Source organism: Protopterus annectens, chromosome 8.part0 (genome assembly GCF_019279795.1).
Source record: "Protopterus annectens isolate FY-2018-M chromosome 8.part0, PAN1.0, whole genome shotgun sequence".
Taxonomy (NCBI): Eukaryota; Metazoa; Chordata; order Ceratodontiformes; family Protopteridae; genus Protopterus; species Protopterus annectens.
This window is the reverse complement of record NC_056741.1, coordinates 997,008,598-997,025,312: the sequence shown is the minus strand read 5'-3', so window position 1 is coordinate 997,025,312 and position 16,715 is coordinate 997,008,598.

The window sequence follows — 16,715 nt, the reverse complement described above, 5'->3', positions numbered from 1 at the left end:
TCACATTTCATTTATATGGCATATAAAAGTAATTAATGAATTCATTTTTTATTATTACTTAAAATTATTACTGCTGCTGCACAATGACTTTGCTACCTTTTTGCAGTATTACACCTGAATGTCATTTATTCATGCCTCATACAGTATAGCAGCAGTATTAATTCTTTGGGGGTGGGTGGGGAAATGCTTTTGGTAGAAATAAATTTTCCTAGGTATGTAAGTGCCAACTCTTAGTAAATGACAATTGCTTTGAGGTAATACTATGTGTCATATGATGTAAGATGACTCCATTTTGCCTTTTCTATAAATTGTTAGCATTGAGCATAACTGTGGATATCCATGCCTTCCAGCAGCATGATGGGGATTGATGAGGAGTGCTGCAGACTCTGACACTTTTTCTAGTGCATCCAAGTGGACCTAAGGCGACATTCACAAGTAGCCAAGAACTAATTACATGAATAAGTGACCATACATGTTCACATATTACTGCAATTGATACAGCTAGACATAAAAGAGCCTGATTTGCATATAAAATGCATAAATGACCCTGAACCTATCTGAATACATTTTATACCACCATATTAAGTTGTGATTACTTGTGTTAGGTGGCAATGACTTAGGAAAACACCAACATTTTAAAGTAGGAAAAAATAATAGAAATATTGCAAATTAATATGAAACAATTCAAAATGATATAAGATTAGTGAGTTCATTTCAATAGTACAATAACTTTAGTGAATACTGTAAAGCTGTCATTTTTAAATGAAAAATCATTATAGCAGCAGTGGAAATGATTAGTGATCACTGAGAAAATAATTATTTTGGTGTCATTTAGTGATTGTACATACATGGTAGAAATGCAGTTATTTAATTGTGAAGTACTGAAGTGGCAAAAATGCTTTGTTGGCTCAACATACATGTGTCATTACTTGGAGATTTGTGATTAACACTTCTTCCAGCTTTTCCCAGTTAGGGGTCATCACAGCGGATCATCTGTCTGCTCATGACTGGCTGTGGAGTTTTACAGTGTCGAGTTGCCAGCCCAGTGCCCAACCTTCCACAGAAGGCACACACTCACACCTAGGGTCAATTTAGAGTGTCCAATCCACCTACTGCATGTCTTTGGGAGGAAACCGGAGCACCCAGAGGAAACCCATGTGACCACAGGGAGGACATGCAGACTCCACACAGAAGGCACCCCAGCCGAGAATTGAACCAGAGAACCTCTTGCTGTGAGGCGGCAATGCTAACCGCTGCACCACCGTGGCTGCCCAGATTTGTGAGTGTCATTAATGAATGAAAAATGACAGTACTATGAATACAAGAAAGGATGCTAAAGATGGATGTGTTAGCAAACTGCTTTCCTTACTATTGAGAATGTATTCATGATAGTGCAAATACTGCATTAGAACAACACTCTGCATGTGTATATAATTATGGGTTTTGTGTTACCTAACTTTTTTTCCAAAGGATGGCAGGCTTTCTTTCATTGTTGTTTTATTTGACTGATGATTTCATCAAAAGTTTTTTAAATAATGACTGTAGCATATGTTTAGGCACAGTAATGATACAAACAAGGGATCAAGGCAGAGAAAGGACAACTTCAGCCAAGAGGAACACTGCATCCTCATGGCAGCCCTTAGGAAATATAACAAGTGTCTGCTTGTTAAAGGATGGGCCAAACAAGCTTAGAGTACAAAATCTTGGAATCAAGCTGTAATGGACATTAATGCATTTAATGGATGGAATCATTAAATTTTTTTCCACTACCCTTCCTCTGGCTGCTGTGCTCCCTGCTCCGGAGCTTGATACTGGTTCTAAAACTGTGTTCTAGTCTGTCTCTGCACCAAATACCTGCCATCTCCCATTTGGACACCACTGAAAAACAGGGCAAAGTAAAGAAAACCTCTAAACAGCTTCCAAGACACACTTTGCTTTTGAAAGTTAGTGAAATTCTAAAACTGTGTTCTAGTCTGTCTCTGCACCAAATACCTGCCATCTCCCATTTGGACACCACTGAAAAATAGGGCAAAGTAAAGAAAACCTCTAAACAGCTTCCAAGACACACTTTGCTTTTGAAAGTTAGTGAAATTCTAAAACTGTGTTCTAGTCTGTCTCTGCACCAAATACCTGCCATCTCCCATTTGGACACCACTGAAAAATAGGGCAAAGTAATGAAAACCTCTAAACAGCTTCCAAGACACACTTTGCTTTTGAAAGTTAGTGAAAGTATGTATTGACACTGGTACACATAAACTGTTGTCTAATTGCTTGAAGAGACCCTTGCTTGGAAAACCCAGCCTCTCAGACAGGTTTGCCAGCAGCCATACCCTCTCAAAAGCCTTTCTTTTCTGTCTTGCATTGCTTCAAATACTACTTCTAACTCCCTTTTCTTTCTCTCTTCTGCTTTTCCTCACTTCCACTCAGACTACTGGTCTCTTACTGGGCATCTCCCTTTTCCTCCATAGTATCAGACCTCCTGGCGTTGTCTCAAACTTAGTTTTCTTACATCATAACTCAGACCTTATTTCTAAATACCTTTAAACTTATTTACACTGTTCTCAGCTTGCCTTTCTCTGCTCCCAGCTTTCTCAGTCTTGCCTATACTCCTTCCTTACTTGCACTTGCCATTCCTACTACTTTCCCCTCCTTTCTCACCCTGACCATCTTCCTATCAGCATCCAAACCTGTGGCTACACTTTCTCACTCCCAGACTTACCTGCTGAATTTCCCAGACTTTGCTGATTGTCTTCATCCACACTCTGCTCTCTTGTCTCTGTTATTCTCTTGTCCTACTTTATTGTAAGGCTTGTTCACTAACTCACCTTATCGTATCTTAATATCTCCTTCTTCTAACTTGAATCTTATCAAACACTAGCTCCTTCTCTACCTACTCATCTTATTCTGCTTATCTCCCTATCTTCTCTGTTACCCCATACACTCTACTATTGTAGCTCCTCCTCCAACCTAGACCTTTCATACCTACTACCTGTCCATCTTCCTCTTACCTCACGACTACTGCCCTATTTCCCGCCTCTAGGCTTTCCCCCTCCCCCCTCACCTCCTATCTCACCTTATAAGTATACCCCGTACTCAGGGTCGCCATCTTTTTTCCACTACCCTTCCTCTGGCTGCTGTGCTCCCTGCTCCGGAGCTTGATACTGGGTAAGCAACTAAATGCTCGATCTGGGTACTCTGATTGTTCCTTGATGTTATATCTGCTTACATTGTTTTTAAGTGTTTTTCTCTGTTATGCGTTGTGATACACTGTATAAATGCTCGCATAGTCAGTGATGTTAGTGAGTTATATCTTCTTAGACTGTATTTTAAGTCTTTTTCCCTGTTATGCGAATACACTGTACACATGCTTGCATGGTCAAAGATGTTAGTGACTACACATGTATGGCATATTTAGTCTACTCTTTAAGTCTTACAAGTGTTTTTCCCTGTTTTGCGATAGTCTGTCTGATTCACTGCTACGCTATATAATGCTCGCATAGTCAGCGATGTTACTGAGTATACATTTACTACGTATCTAGTCTTCTCTGCCTAATTTCATTGTCACCTTATGTTACCTTGCTCCTGTTTTAACTGTTTGATAGTAATATAACCGTAAGCAATACTTTTCCTACGTCTGCCGCATACATACTAATTAACGGCATGCTGTTCGATCCGAATTGTTAACATTATCGGCAAATTACCTTGTGTAGACAATAGTGTCTCGCCAGATGGATTATATGTTTTATTTTCATAACAACACGAACTGGCTTAACTGTGCTGTGGCTGGAAGTGTAGCCCAAACATCATAGCCCTAAGCCAATACTGCCTTAATCTGCCGCTCATATATTATTAGTGGCTTCCTGCTCGTGAAATACTGCAGAATATACCTGCACATTGCTCTATGTAGACTTCTGAGTCTCACCAAACTAACCACAAGTGTTACTGTTCTAAACTATATCTTGTAATGTATATACGCTAACTGCTATAGCGTTTACCACATGCTAAACTCCTACACAAGCGATATCGTTCTAAACTATACCTTGTAATGTATATACGCTATTATTTCAGTCTGAGACTCTTTCTGTGACCTTACTACCACTATAGCGTTCACCACGTGCTAAACTCCTACTACTGTAGGGCTGTCCTATAGTTTTGATGCCCTACTACCTTAGAGTATATATTATTTAACCAAATATTGTATTATCTACTACTACTTCTGACTAATATACTTAGTCAGACTTTGCGCAGATTTACAGAGCAACTGCTCTCCGTACCTGATATATACATTTAGCTACTGTTACTGTTGCTTGATATATTCGGCTAGAATGTGTTTAGATTCACAAAGTAGCTGATCTAGGTACTATACTTGAATTTTGAGCCTCTTGCTTTAGAGTGCTCTCTATTAATCATTCTGAACAGAAGACTAACCTCGCAGGCATGCTGCTTTGTTGTAATATGCACACTTGCCTGTGTAATTGTTGATGTTAGGTTTTGTATGACTTTTAAACAGTCTCAGTATTTTCTCTCCAAGGCCTGTATAGTTGCAACAGTATGATACAGTGACTTTTCCAATACCTATGCTAGGCAATTTTTCTTTGAAATAGCAATATAATTTTGTCAACTTACTCTACAAAAGTGTTTTTCCCTTGCTATTATTGTAGCTCTTTATCCAACCTTATAGAAATTTAGTCCACTGTTTATTTGAATTGTATTGATTAATGATTACTATGTACTATTACTGCTTGCTATTGTAGAGTGTATGAAACTTCTATTTTGTTTTTTGTGCTGCAAACCTTACTACCTCTTTTTCTCCTTTTTCTATAGTTCTAAAACTGTGTTCTAGTCTGTCTCTGCACCAAATACCTGCCATCTCCCATTTGGACACCACTGAAAAATAGGGCAAAGTAAAGAAAACCTCTAAACAGCTTCCAAGACACACTTTGCTTTTGAAAGTTAGTGAAAGTATGTATTGACACTGGTACACATAAACTGTTGTCTAATTGCTTGAAGAGACCCTTGCTTGGAAAACCCAGCCTCTCAGACAGGTTTGCCAGCAGCCATACCCTCTCAAAAGCCTTTCTTTTCTGTCTTGCATTGCTTCAAATACTACTTCTAACTCCCTTTTCTTTCTCTCTTCTGCTTTTCCTCACTTCCACTCAGACTACTGGTCTCTTACTGGGCATCTCCCTTTTCCTCCATAGTATCAGACCTCCTGGCGTTGTCTCAACCTTAGTTTTCTTACATCATAACTCAGACCTTATTTCTAAATACCTTTAAACTTATTTACACTGTTCTCAGCTTGCCTTTCTCTGCTCCCAGCTTTCTCAGTCTTGCCTATACTCCTTCCTTACTTGCACTTGCCATTCCTACTACTTTCCCCTCCTTTCTCACCCTGACCATCTTCCTATCAGCATCCAAACCTGTGGCTACACTTTCTCACTCCCAGACTTACCTGCTGAATTTCCCAGACTTTGCTGATTGTCTTCATCCACACTCTGCTCTCTTGTCTCTACCCGCTCCGTTCCCCGGGCTCACTCCGCCCCTACCCTGCCCCCAAATCTCACCCCCCCAGTAGTCCTACACTTATACCGCCAGTGAACACACCCCAACCAATCAGATACAATCTCTTATCCACATACTCAACCCTCCCACCTCATACCACACCCACCTTTCTCAAACCTATCCTCCCACTACTACTTGAAGTCATAGTACTATTTCTCTTCTCTACTTATATCTTCTTCCCTTCTCTCTCACCCCCTAACCTTCAAAATGTGTACATTATTCCTCCCTCTATACCTTGAACACTTATTTGCTTATCACTCTTACCTACTCTTGTAACTACTTATCTCCTAACCTCCTACGAATACCCACTCCTCTCTACTCTTGTGTTTCCCTCTAAACACACCACTTCAACTACCTTACCTTTTACTCCAATCACCTTAAATCTGACTACCAAACCTAACTACCTAATTGCCAGATACCACAAACTTGCTCACCTCAAGCTAAGCAAACAAAAAACTAAAAAATTAATCTATAACTTACATAAACAATTCCAGCTCCATTATTTCAAACTCCTCCAATCTCTGTTGCATGGGGATATTCACCCTAACCCTGGCCCACATTACACAAACACTAATAGCTTCAAAAAACATGACAAAACTCCTTCTACATCACCTATCACCTATACCAATTCTTTCACAGTAGCTCATCTTAATGTACGAAGCATCTGTAACAAAATTTCTCAACTCCATGCCCTTTTAGATGTTCACCAATTTGATATCCTATGTTTATCAGAAACATGGCTAAAACCTACTACTAAGGACAATGAAATTACCCCTCCCGGGTATAATATCTTTAGACTTGACCGCAAAACCAAAAAGGGAGGAGGCGTAGCTATTCTCTACAAAGCACAACTTCAAATTAGTATAATAAATCTGAAACTTCCTCCAAACAATAATGCAGAAGTGATCAGCTCTAAATTGCAAATCAACCCTAGTAAAGCTATTAATATCATTTGCATATATCTCCCCCCAGGAAATAACACTAACACTCTAGAATGTATCCTTAGCTTGCTGTCGAACAACCTCCCCAAGAAACACTTGTCCTAGGAGACTTCAATATTGATTGGAATTCCTGCAATAGTATAAACCCCACCTCCCACATAAACCTATATGGCTTCACACAACTCATTAATTGTCCTACCAGAACTAATAAATCCAACAACCACGAATCCATCTTAGACTGGATTCTGATTAATACCCCCCAACAAACCTACCAGTCTGGTACCCTCCCTGATGATCTAAGTGATCATTCATTAACTTATGTCATTAGACACAAAACGAACTTAACTTTACCTGCCACTTATAGAACACTACGAACAAAAAGCATTTTAACTCTGAACACTTTCAAGCCGAACTTAAACAATGTAATTGGACCCCACTAAAATATCTCCCCCTTGATGAAGCAGTAGATTACTTTAACTCTACGTTCTTATCTATTCTGGATCAGCATGCCCCAAGTCGAACCATCAGAACCAAAACAAAAGTAGCACCCTGGTTAACTAATAACACTAGGCATAGAATCATTCTTAGAAACAAATCTTGGGCAAAATGGCGTAACACTAAAAACCTAACTGATCGCCAAAACTTTAGAGAGCTAAGAAACAGCACAAAAGAGCCATCCTGACAGACAAAAGAACTATTACCTTCAGTTGCAACAAACCACTAATAAAGACCCTAAAAAATTCTGGGCCAGTATTAATAATCTACTATCTCCTGGTCATTCTATTACACCTGACCCCCAGGACTCTAACCCTGAGAACCCTATACAAATAGCAAATGACTTCAACTCATTCTTCACAAACACTATCCAAACTCTTGCTAGTCATCTTTCTCCTGATACCTCTAACCTACTTCCACCTACATCAAACCCACCTCCCACCCTCCACTTACAACCTGTTTCTACTTCCTTTATTTCATCTCTGCTCCAAAAGTTAAAACCTACCACTCCCTCTGCAGACAAACTGCCTGCAGAATTCCTGCAGGTAGGAGCTAAAGTCCTAGCCTACCCTATTTCCATCCTTATTAATAGATCTATAAAGGAAGGAATTTTCCCCTCTATCTGGAAGATATCTCATATTATACCACTACATAAAGGGGGAATGTCCAATGATCTTTCTAATTTTCGTCCTATAGCACTCCTTTCACCAATAGCTAAAATCATGGAAAAATGTATTCACAAACAAATACTTAATCACCTTCTCAATAACAACCTACTCTCCAGCTGTCAGCATGGTTTTAGACCCTCACACAGTACCACTACTGCTTTACTCTCCTTCACTAACTCCATCAACACTAACCGTAACAACAACTATCTATCATCATCAGTCTTCAATCGACCTATCCAAAGCTTTTGATATGGTGAATCATAAACTTCTACTACATATACTAAAATCTCTTGCTCTCGACCATCATGCCTTATCATGGTTTGCATCTTACCTTGAAAATCGACAGCAGGCAGTACTCTGGAAAAATTCACTCTCAAATCTCCTCCCTATCTCTTTAGGTGTACCTCAAGGCTCTATCCTAGGCCCTCTTCTATTTTCAATCTTTATTAACGACCTACAATCAGCTATCCCATACACTACCTGCATACAATACGCAGACGACTCTACTATAATCTGTACTGCTACCTCTCAAACAGAACTCCAGTCTCTTACTCAAAAAGCTTTTAATACTGTAGAACATTGGTTTTCTCATCGCTGTCTACTCCTTAACCCCAAAAAAACCAAACTGTTACTTTTTTCACCTACTCGTAAATCTACTCCACTAAATTTTACTCTTACCTCCTCTGATGGTACTCTAATTTCTCCTGACTTGACAACAAAACTATTAGGTATAACTATTGATAATAACCTCAACTTTGATTCTCACATCAACAACACAATAAAATTAGTTAATAAAAAAATAGGAACCCTCTATAGAATCAAACCTTTCCTAACGCCTACAGCAAGGTCCACCATAGCCAGATCTCATGTAATCTCCACTCTTCTCTATGCTTCCCCCATTTACACTAATCTTTCTAAACACAACATTAAAAAATTAGCAACATCCTATTATAATATAGCTAGATTCGCAGTAGGATCTCCTTTTCAAACTCATCACTGCTTGAACTTAAAAGAGCTAGGCTGGATCGAACTTCCTAACCAACTTGTACTTCAACAGCTCTTTATAGCTTATAAGATTCTATATCAGCCAGCTAACACACCTATACTTTCTAGCATTATTTCACCATACAATAATCTGAAACAACTACGTTCTTCAAATAAACTTCAGATTAATATTACCAAATCTAACAATTATGCAGGTGACTGTCTATTCTCCAACTCTGTTGGTAAAACATGGAATAAACTACCCTCTGATATCACATCTTTGACCTCTTTCCCACTTTTTAAAAGACAACTGAAAATGTATCTCAATAAACATTGGCTTTGCTCCTGCACTAATCCAGATTAACCTTATTTTTTCTTTCCTTCACCCTTTCCCTTGTTAACTTTCACTGCACAAAAAAAAAAAAAAAAAAAAAAAATTATTTTCTTGTTCTCTTAATATTATCTGTTTAACTTATTATAATTTTTTGTTTATAATGTAACATTAAATGCCTTTTTTATGATGATACCTGTTTCAACTAGTGGAGCTTTTCTCCCCGGGCCTCTACTGAAAATGGACATATATCCAGCTAGACTAGCCCGGTCAACAAATGTAAAATAAGTAAAATAAAATAAATTAATACAGTGCAAAAAGACGGCAAATGATATGGTTGATGTAATGGAGCCAAGGTGAGACAGAATGCAATTGCCCATACCAGTACTTGGAGGGGGGAGTCCCCAACACTTATCCCTTTAACATCAGATGACAAGTGATGGGACTGAAATAATCAGAGCTGGTGTGGACACTGGCTGCTACCAGTGCCTAGACACTTGGGGCAGATCACATGATACTACAAGTGCTTTTCAAGAAAGTAATACAATTAGCCGGGGGAAGAAGTACAACACATTTCATGCAGGCCATGCCGGAATTTGTCTATGCCTAGAAGAATCTCTCATTAGAGGCCCTGATGCCACAGTGCTGTCAGATCATCTGTAGGATCACCTGTATAAAGTACAGTAGATCATGTCATCAGTCCAACTCACCATCCAGTGGTCATGACAGCCTCTCTTCAAAATCACTTGTACCATCACCTATTCTTTTATTTAGGTTCATAGGTTCATAGGTTGGTACTAGGCTATCAGCCCTAGGGCCTATACAAGCCTAGCCATAACAATTCCCTGGCTATTTCTTCCCACATTATTTACTTTCCTGGACCCCTGTCTAGCAGGGCGACTGACGTGATCCCTGGGGTGAATTTCCTTTCTCCCATCCAATCGTCAAGGTTCCTTTTGAAGAGGTCCAAAGAGGCACTCTGCTTGACATGTATGGGCAATCTATTCCAGAGTCTGGGGTGTCTCTGGGTCAGGAACCTATCCCTCCAACATGTTTTCTTTATTGTGATGACAAGGTTTAGATCCCTGGAGCATGTAGCTCTGAGGGATTGGGATTTCTTTAAGTGTAGCATGTCCAACAGCTCTGGGTTTGACATGGCCTTGTATGTTAAGCAGAGATCGCCTCTGAGTAGACGATATGCGACAGAGTATAGCTGGAGTTTTTTAAGACGGTCAGCGTAGGGCATCTGCTTTAGGCCTGTGATTCTTTTAGTGAGGTATTTCTGAGGCCTTTCCAGTTGTTGCAGATGTCTTGAGAGGTACATACCAAATGGGGTATTGTATTCTATAATGGGTCTAATGAGGGATGAGTACAGTGGGACAATGACCTCCTTTTTCTGGATGAAAAGCCCTTCGTGATGAGGTGTGCCACATAGAAGGATTTCCTGACTGTTGTGGCGATGTGGTTATCGAAGGTGAGACCACTGTCCACCTGTGTCCCTAAGTCTCTTATCACACTTTCTGTGTTTAGTGTACTGCCACCTATATGGTAATTCATGGATACATGTTTTTCCCAAAGGGCATAACAATACATTTCTTGGCATTGAGCTTGAGCCCATGGCTCTGGCACCAAGCATCTGTTTCTGTAAGGCCCTTTTGTAGAGTATCCACATCATTTGGGGATTCAATAATGGCTCCCAGTTTGCAGTCATCTGCAAACTTTGTTAGCCAGAGTCCCTTAGTGTTGACCTGTACTTCAGAGAAGTAGATGCCAAACAAGAGTGGCCCCAGGACTGAACCCTGAGGTACTCCACTTGTCACTTGTCTGGAGCTGGATTTGGAGTCGGCTACTTTTACAGTGTGGGTTCTATCACTAAGCCATTTAGCAACCCATTGGGTGACATAGGGATTAATGCCCAACTTAGTAAGTTTATCTATGATTCCAGAGTGGGGGATGGTGTCAAAGGCCTTGGCAAGGTCTAGATAGGCTGTGTGGACCACCTTATCCTTGTCCATTGCTCTGGAGACTGATTCAAAGAAGTCAATCAGGTTCAGGAGACAAGATCGGCCCTTCACAAACCCAAACTGGGTGGGGTCCAGTGTTTGAAGGTTGCCAATGTCTTTGTTTATAAGTTCCATGATAATACGCTCCATGGCCTTGCAGATAAGGCTTGTCAGACTGATGGGACGGTAGTTTCCAGGATCCAAGGTGGATCCCCCTTGTGGATTGGGATAACTGTAGCTCTGCGCCACTCAGTGGGCATGAAACCTGAGGTGAGGCTATGATTAAACATGACACTTAGGTGAGGTGCCAGTTCATATTGTAGTTCATGTAGTACACAGCCCGGGATGTCATCTGGTCCCATGGATGCTGTATTCTTGGCTTTAGAGAGTGCGTTTTGTACCTGTGTGGCCGTTATTACTGGAATTTGGCAATCTTCCGGTATTGAGATGGGCCATTTAGGGGGTGAGAGTGGGGTGAAGTTGGCACTGAATCGATCTGCCAGGATATTGGCAATATCCTTCGGATCAGTATATTTAATGCCATTCTGTTTTAGCTCAGAGCAGATCTGAGCATTGCCATTTAGATTCTGGACATAATTATAGAATGCTTTGTGGTTGTCTTTGGAATCTTTGGCAATTTTATTTTCGTAACTAGCTTTGGAGTTGGGAGATGTGTATGCTACATTTTACCTTGACCTATTGTTATTTAAGTGGGGCATGTCTGTCACTTACAATTTGAGCTTCACACATATGACAATGTTTAACATGAAGGGGGATAAATTATTAAAAAAATAAAAATGGACCTGCTTAACAACCCTGAAACTGAGGAAAGAAAGCGGTATATCATAACACATTAATACTATTAATGCTCTATGTATTACCATTGTTACAACTGGCAATTACCTAAAACTTTAAAGTAGTAATACACAAACTATTCAGGGATAACACTGATAAGAATGTTGAGACTAAAATGAGAATCCTGCTATGTAAACAAGCACTGTTACCATTTCACCCTCAACACTGTACAAATATCGATGTTTTTTGTCTCTGAGTAGAGAAATTATTGTGTATGGCAAAATGAAATAATCTGATGCGCAGTACCTCAACAGACAACATATTTCAAACTGAAGAAACATTGCATAATATATATTAAAAAGTACATCTTTATTCAGTTTCAAGGTGTGAACTCGTTAAATACTAAAGCATGTATCACTTCTTGTTGATCGTACCACTTCAGGACATTCAGTACATGTATAGTTAGGTTCACCAGCTAAGCATAATTTATTGTACAAAACAGTTAAAATGTGATTATTCTTGACATTATGCCTTACAACTTCACTGAACAGGAGTCAGTGAGAACTCAGGCATAACTTTTAACAGCAATGATATGAGTACCTGTTCTGAAAAAAAAAACACACACACACACACATATATATATATATATATATATATATATATATATATATATATATATATATAGATTCACTTCTGAATATTAAATTACCAAAACTTCAAATTTCATACGGACGAGACCATATAATCGAAGTTTCGGAACCTTGACATTCCGAAATAAATCAAAAAAAAAAAACATTCACGTTTATGCAGTTGGGGCAACCCTCACTGCACCCCCTACAACCCCACTACTTAAATATACCAACTCTGAGATCGCACTACAGTGAGAAAAAGAGAAATCTCCCATTCTGCACTGTATGCAGATCTCTGTTCAAAATTTTGAAGTTCTAAAACTTCAATCATATGGCCTCACCCATATGGAATTTGAGGTTTAGAAATTCAAAATTCTGAAGGGAACCCATATACACACACACACACACACACACACACACACACACACACACACACACACACACAAACACACACATATATATATATATATATATATATATATATATATATATATATATATATATATATATATGTATGTATGTATGTAATGATTAAAAGGCAAACAGTGATAGCAGATCATGCATCACACAGCATAGCCCACAGACATCAGTGGCATGCATCAATTAAACTCTGTGTGCTTTACAGGAAATGAAATAATACTCTGAATGTCATGGCCCATAGTTCTGGACTAGACATTGCCTCTTTACCTGCACAGCCATATACCATGTATGAGCCTGCCAAATGGAGTCCCTTGCTACTGCCAAATGGAGTCCCTTGCTACTGTTGCCAGTTGGTCACCATTGTTCATAGAAGGAAAGGAAAAAGGAGTTACAGTGACAACATGGGTTACTTTTCCATCAGACCAGCACATGATGCAACATGCAGTAAACTTTCTGCATGCAACTGGGTGATAATGAAGGGCACCCCCAGACTCATCCAGGCACCGCTAATAACTGTTCAAGAGGCCAAAGACTCTCTCAATGACAATGCAGATCTGGGACAGGGCTACATTAAAGTACTCCTCTGCAGTTCCACTTGGATTTATCACTGGTGCCATGAGCCATTGTTCCAGTGGATATCCAGCATCACTTGAGAGAAAAAAAAGATATGGGGAACAAACAATGGAAAAGTGCTTTAGTATTCAGCAATATACTTTATTACAAATAACTACTTAAATAAAACAGAAAAAAGAAAAATGTTTTTCATTCACCAACAAGATGAGCACTGGGCATCCAATCATGCAGGAAGAGACAGTATAATGAGATAGTGTGTCAGCTCTTTGATTCATGTGCACTGCCAGGATGCACCCCCCGTGCACCACACCTATCTGTCAGTTGATGGAATGGTAGCCCTTTCTATTGCAGTACCACTGCTCCCATTGACCAGATGTTTGCAACATGACTACAACCTATATCATACCAAGTATCTCAGGGAAATGTGCCCCCACCATAAAAGGCACACATAGTCCAGGCTTAATCCTGTGGTGATATTGGGAAATAGATCTACATATCCACATGTGCCAAGAGTACATCCAGGAAGTGCCAGAGTATCCTTGAGGCAGATGCCTGTGAAATACATAACATGTTCTCAGTCTGCCTCTGTAGGCTCCCTGTGGCAAGTACAATGAGGGCTATATGCGCCTTTGTATCCATACAGGAAGTCCTCATATCCCCCATTCCCCCGTTGGGGCCATACATACTCACTAAGACCCTTACAGTATCCCTGTTCACTCTGAGCCAGTTATGTAAGCATGAAAGACTGACTATGAAATGCAAGTAGCCATGAGACTCTTGCATTACAAAATGCTGTTTTACATAATTTTTCATTTTCATCTCATTATCACTTCATTTGCTTAAGCTCATTCGCAGTCATTCCATGTAAGTGTAATTGGCCTCTATGAATCACAGCTTTGCAGTGCTCAGTCACATGCAGGGTGGATACCCTTAACACATTCACGTAATGATTATACATACCACGCATAGACTCATTCCACTGTCACAGCCAACCATACTCTTCCTTGTTATTTACAACTTTTCCACCTGTCTGGGAATATGCTCAAAACAGAAATGAAAACAAAAGTTACAAATACCTTTTAGAGGAACTCCTGAATTTGGTGGACATGATGAGGTAATGCCAGAATTAGCTAGTGCCTATGAAATGATTAAACAACTCTGGAATGCCTCAGGCTGCAGGACTGCATGAAATCTGGCCAGGAATATTGAATGCACTGCATGGTCCTGGCATGTCATTGTTAAATTGCCTTTTCAATGGTGAAAGAAAGGAAGGGTCAGTATCTCTGGGTTGGTATACTAGGGTGGTGGTTTCCATTTCCAAAAAGGTGTAGAGGAGGGTGTCCTCCAGATATAGTTTCACACTCTAGAGCCTCTCTAGGAAACTTGGGTCTATATTATATCATCGAACGCTTAAAAAAGCGAATGCTGATTGATCGACCTAATTTAAGGGAAAGCTTACAATCTGGAACTGTCAGATCAGCGATTTTTTTTCCCAGGGAAAAAAATCGCTGATCCAAAACACATACACACAACACAAGCACAACAAACAAACAGAAATCCACACACATACACCTAAAATCTGATACCTAACCCTACATTAAATTATGCACACACCACTAACTACCCACTTACCTTAACCCAAACCCTAACCCTAAGGTCCGTCACTATCGCACACTCACCTCACTTGCTCCCTAATCCTAACTCACTTAAATCCGCCCTAACCCTCATGTCCACTCAATCGCACACACACCTAACCCGAGCCCTAACCCTAACTCACCTAAATCACCCTAACACTCACATCCACACAATCGCACATTTACCTGAATCCGACTGGTAACTTTCCACCATAACACTGAAAATAGTGAAGCAACAGAAACGGACAACCAAATTCTTTCCCTAGGAAAAAATTTGAGTTTCTGCTGCTTCGATATTTTGCAGTTTTGCAAAAATAAGTTTGATCAATCAGCGTTCACTTTTTTAAGTGTTCGAGGATATAATATAGACCCGGAAACTTCATATCAAGTAGTTAGGAATGAGACTCCATGTAATAGTTGAGTATCTGATTCAGAAGGAACAATTTGGTTTCTGCCCTTGGCATGTAATAGTGAATCAACTCTTTGCCCTGCAAGATCGCAACCTCAGAATTTCATGACAGTTGAGTTGCAACAATATGGGATTCCAGGGTTGTTTCTACTTGCAAAAACATACCTGCATTTGTGTAACAAGAATTCTGTTTGCATATTTTGGTGTTAAGACAGATAAGTTCAAGGTGGGTGTAGGACTTCATGAGGGGTACATCTTGCCTCAATTGTTGTTCAAATTTTTTGTGGATATCTAGGCATAGCTGAGGGTTGCAGTGTATCCAGTATGGGGAAGCAATTGTTTACAGATGATGTTATACTCTTGGCCTCAAGTGAAAATGATCTCTGCCATTTCTGAGATTGAGGTGGCTTGGATAAACTGGCACTTGTAAATCACAGGTCATAGTTCTTTCCTGGAAGAAATTGTAATGCTGTCTGCAGGTGAGTAGGAGTAGCTTGTTCAGGTGGAAAAGTTTAAGTGTCTGGGGCTTGGCTTACAAATGATGTTAGAGGGGATTAAGAGATTGATCAATGGATTCACACAGAAGGCATTATTATACTGGACTGTGATGGTAGAACAGGGACTGAGCCATAGGATAAGGTTTTCTATTTACCATTTAGCCTATGCCTCCATCTTCAGTTGTGGTGATGAACTGTAAATATATATATATATATATATATATATATATATATATATATATATATATATATAAAATTATATGTGTGTGTGTGTGTGTGTGTGTGTGTGTGTGTGTGTGTGTGTGTGTGTGTGTGTGTGTGTGTGTGTGTGTGTGTGTGTGTGTATCTATATATATATATATATATATATATAAACTTATATGAATGTTGTCAGTATAACTGGTATAGGGAGAGAGCTAGCTGATATGATGGAGAGAAGGAAGGTTGATATATTGTGCGTGCAAGAGACCAGATGGAAGGGAAGTAAGGCCAAGTGTATAGGAGACTGGTTCAAATTGTTCTGTCATGGTTTGGATGGCAGGAGAAATGGGGTAGGGCTTATCCTAAAAGAACAGTATGTCAAGAGTGTTTTGGAGGTGAAGAGAGTGTCTGATAGAGTGATGTTTATGAAGCTTGAAATTGATGGTGTAATGATGAATGTTGTTAGTGCATATGCTCCACGAGTTGGGTGTGCGATGGATGAGAAAGAAAAATTTTGGAGTGAGTTGGATCAATTAGTGGTGAGTGTACCCAAAGGTGAGAGACTAGTGATTG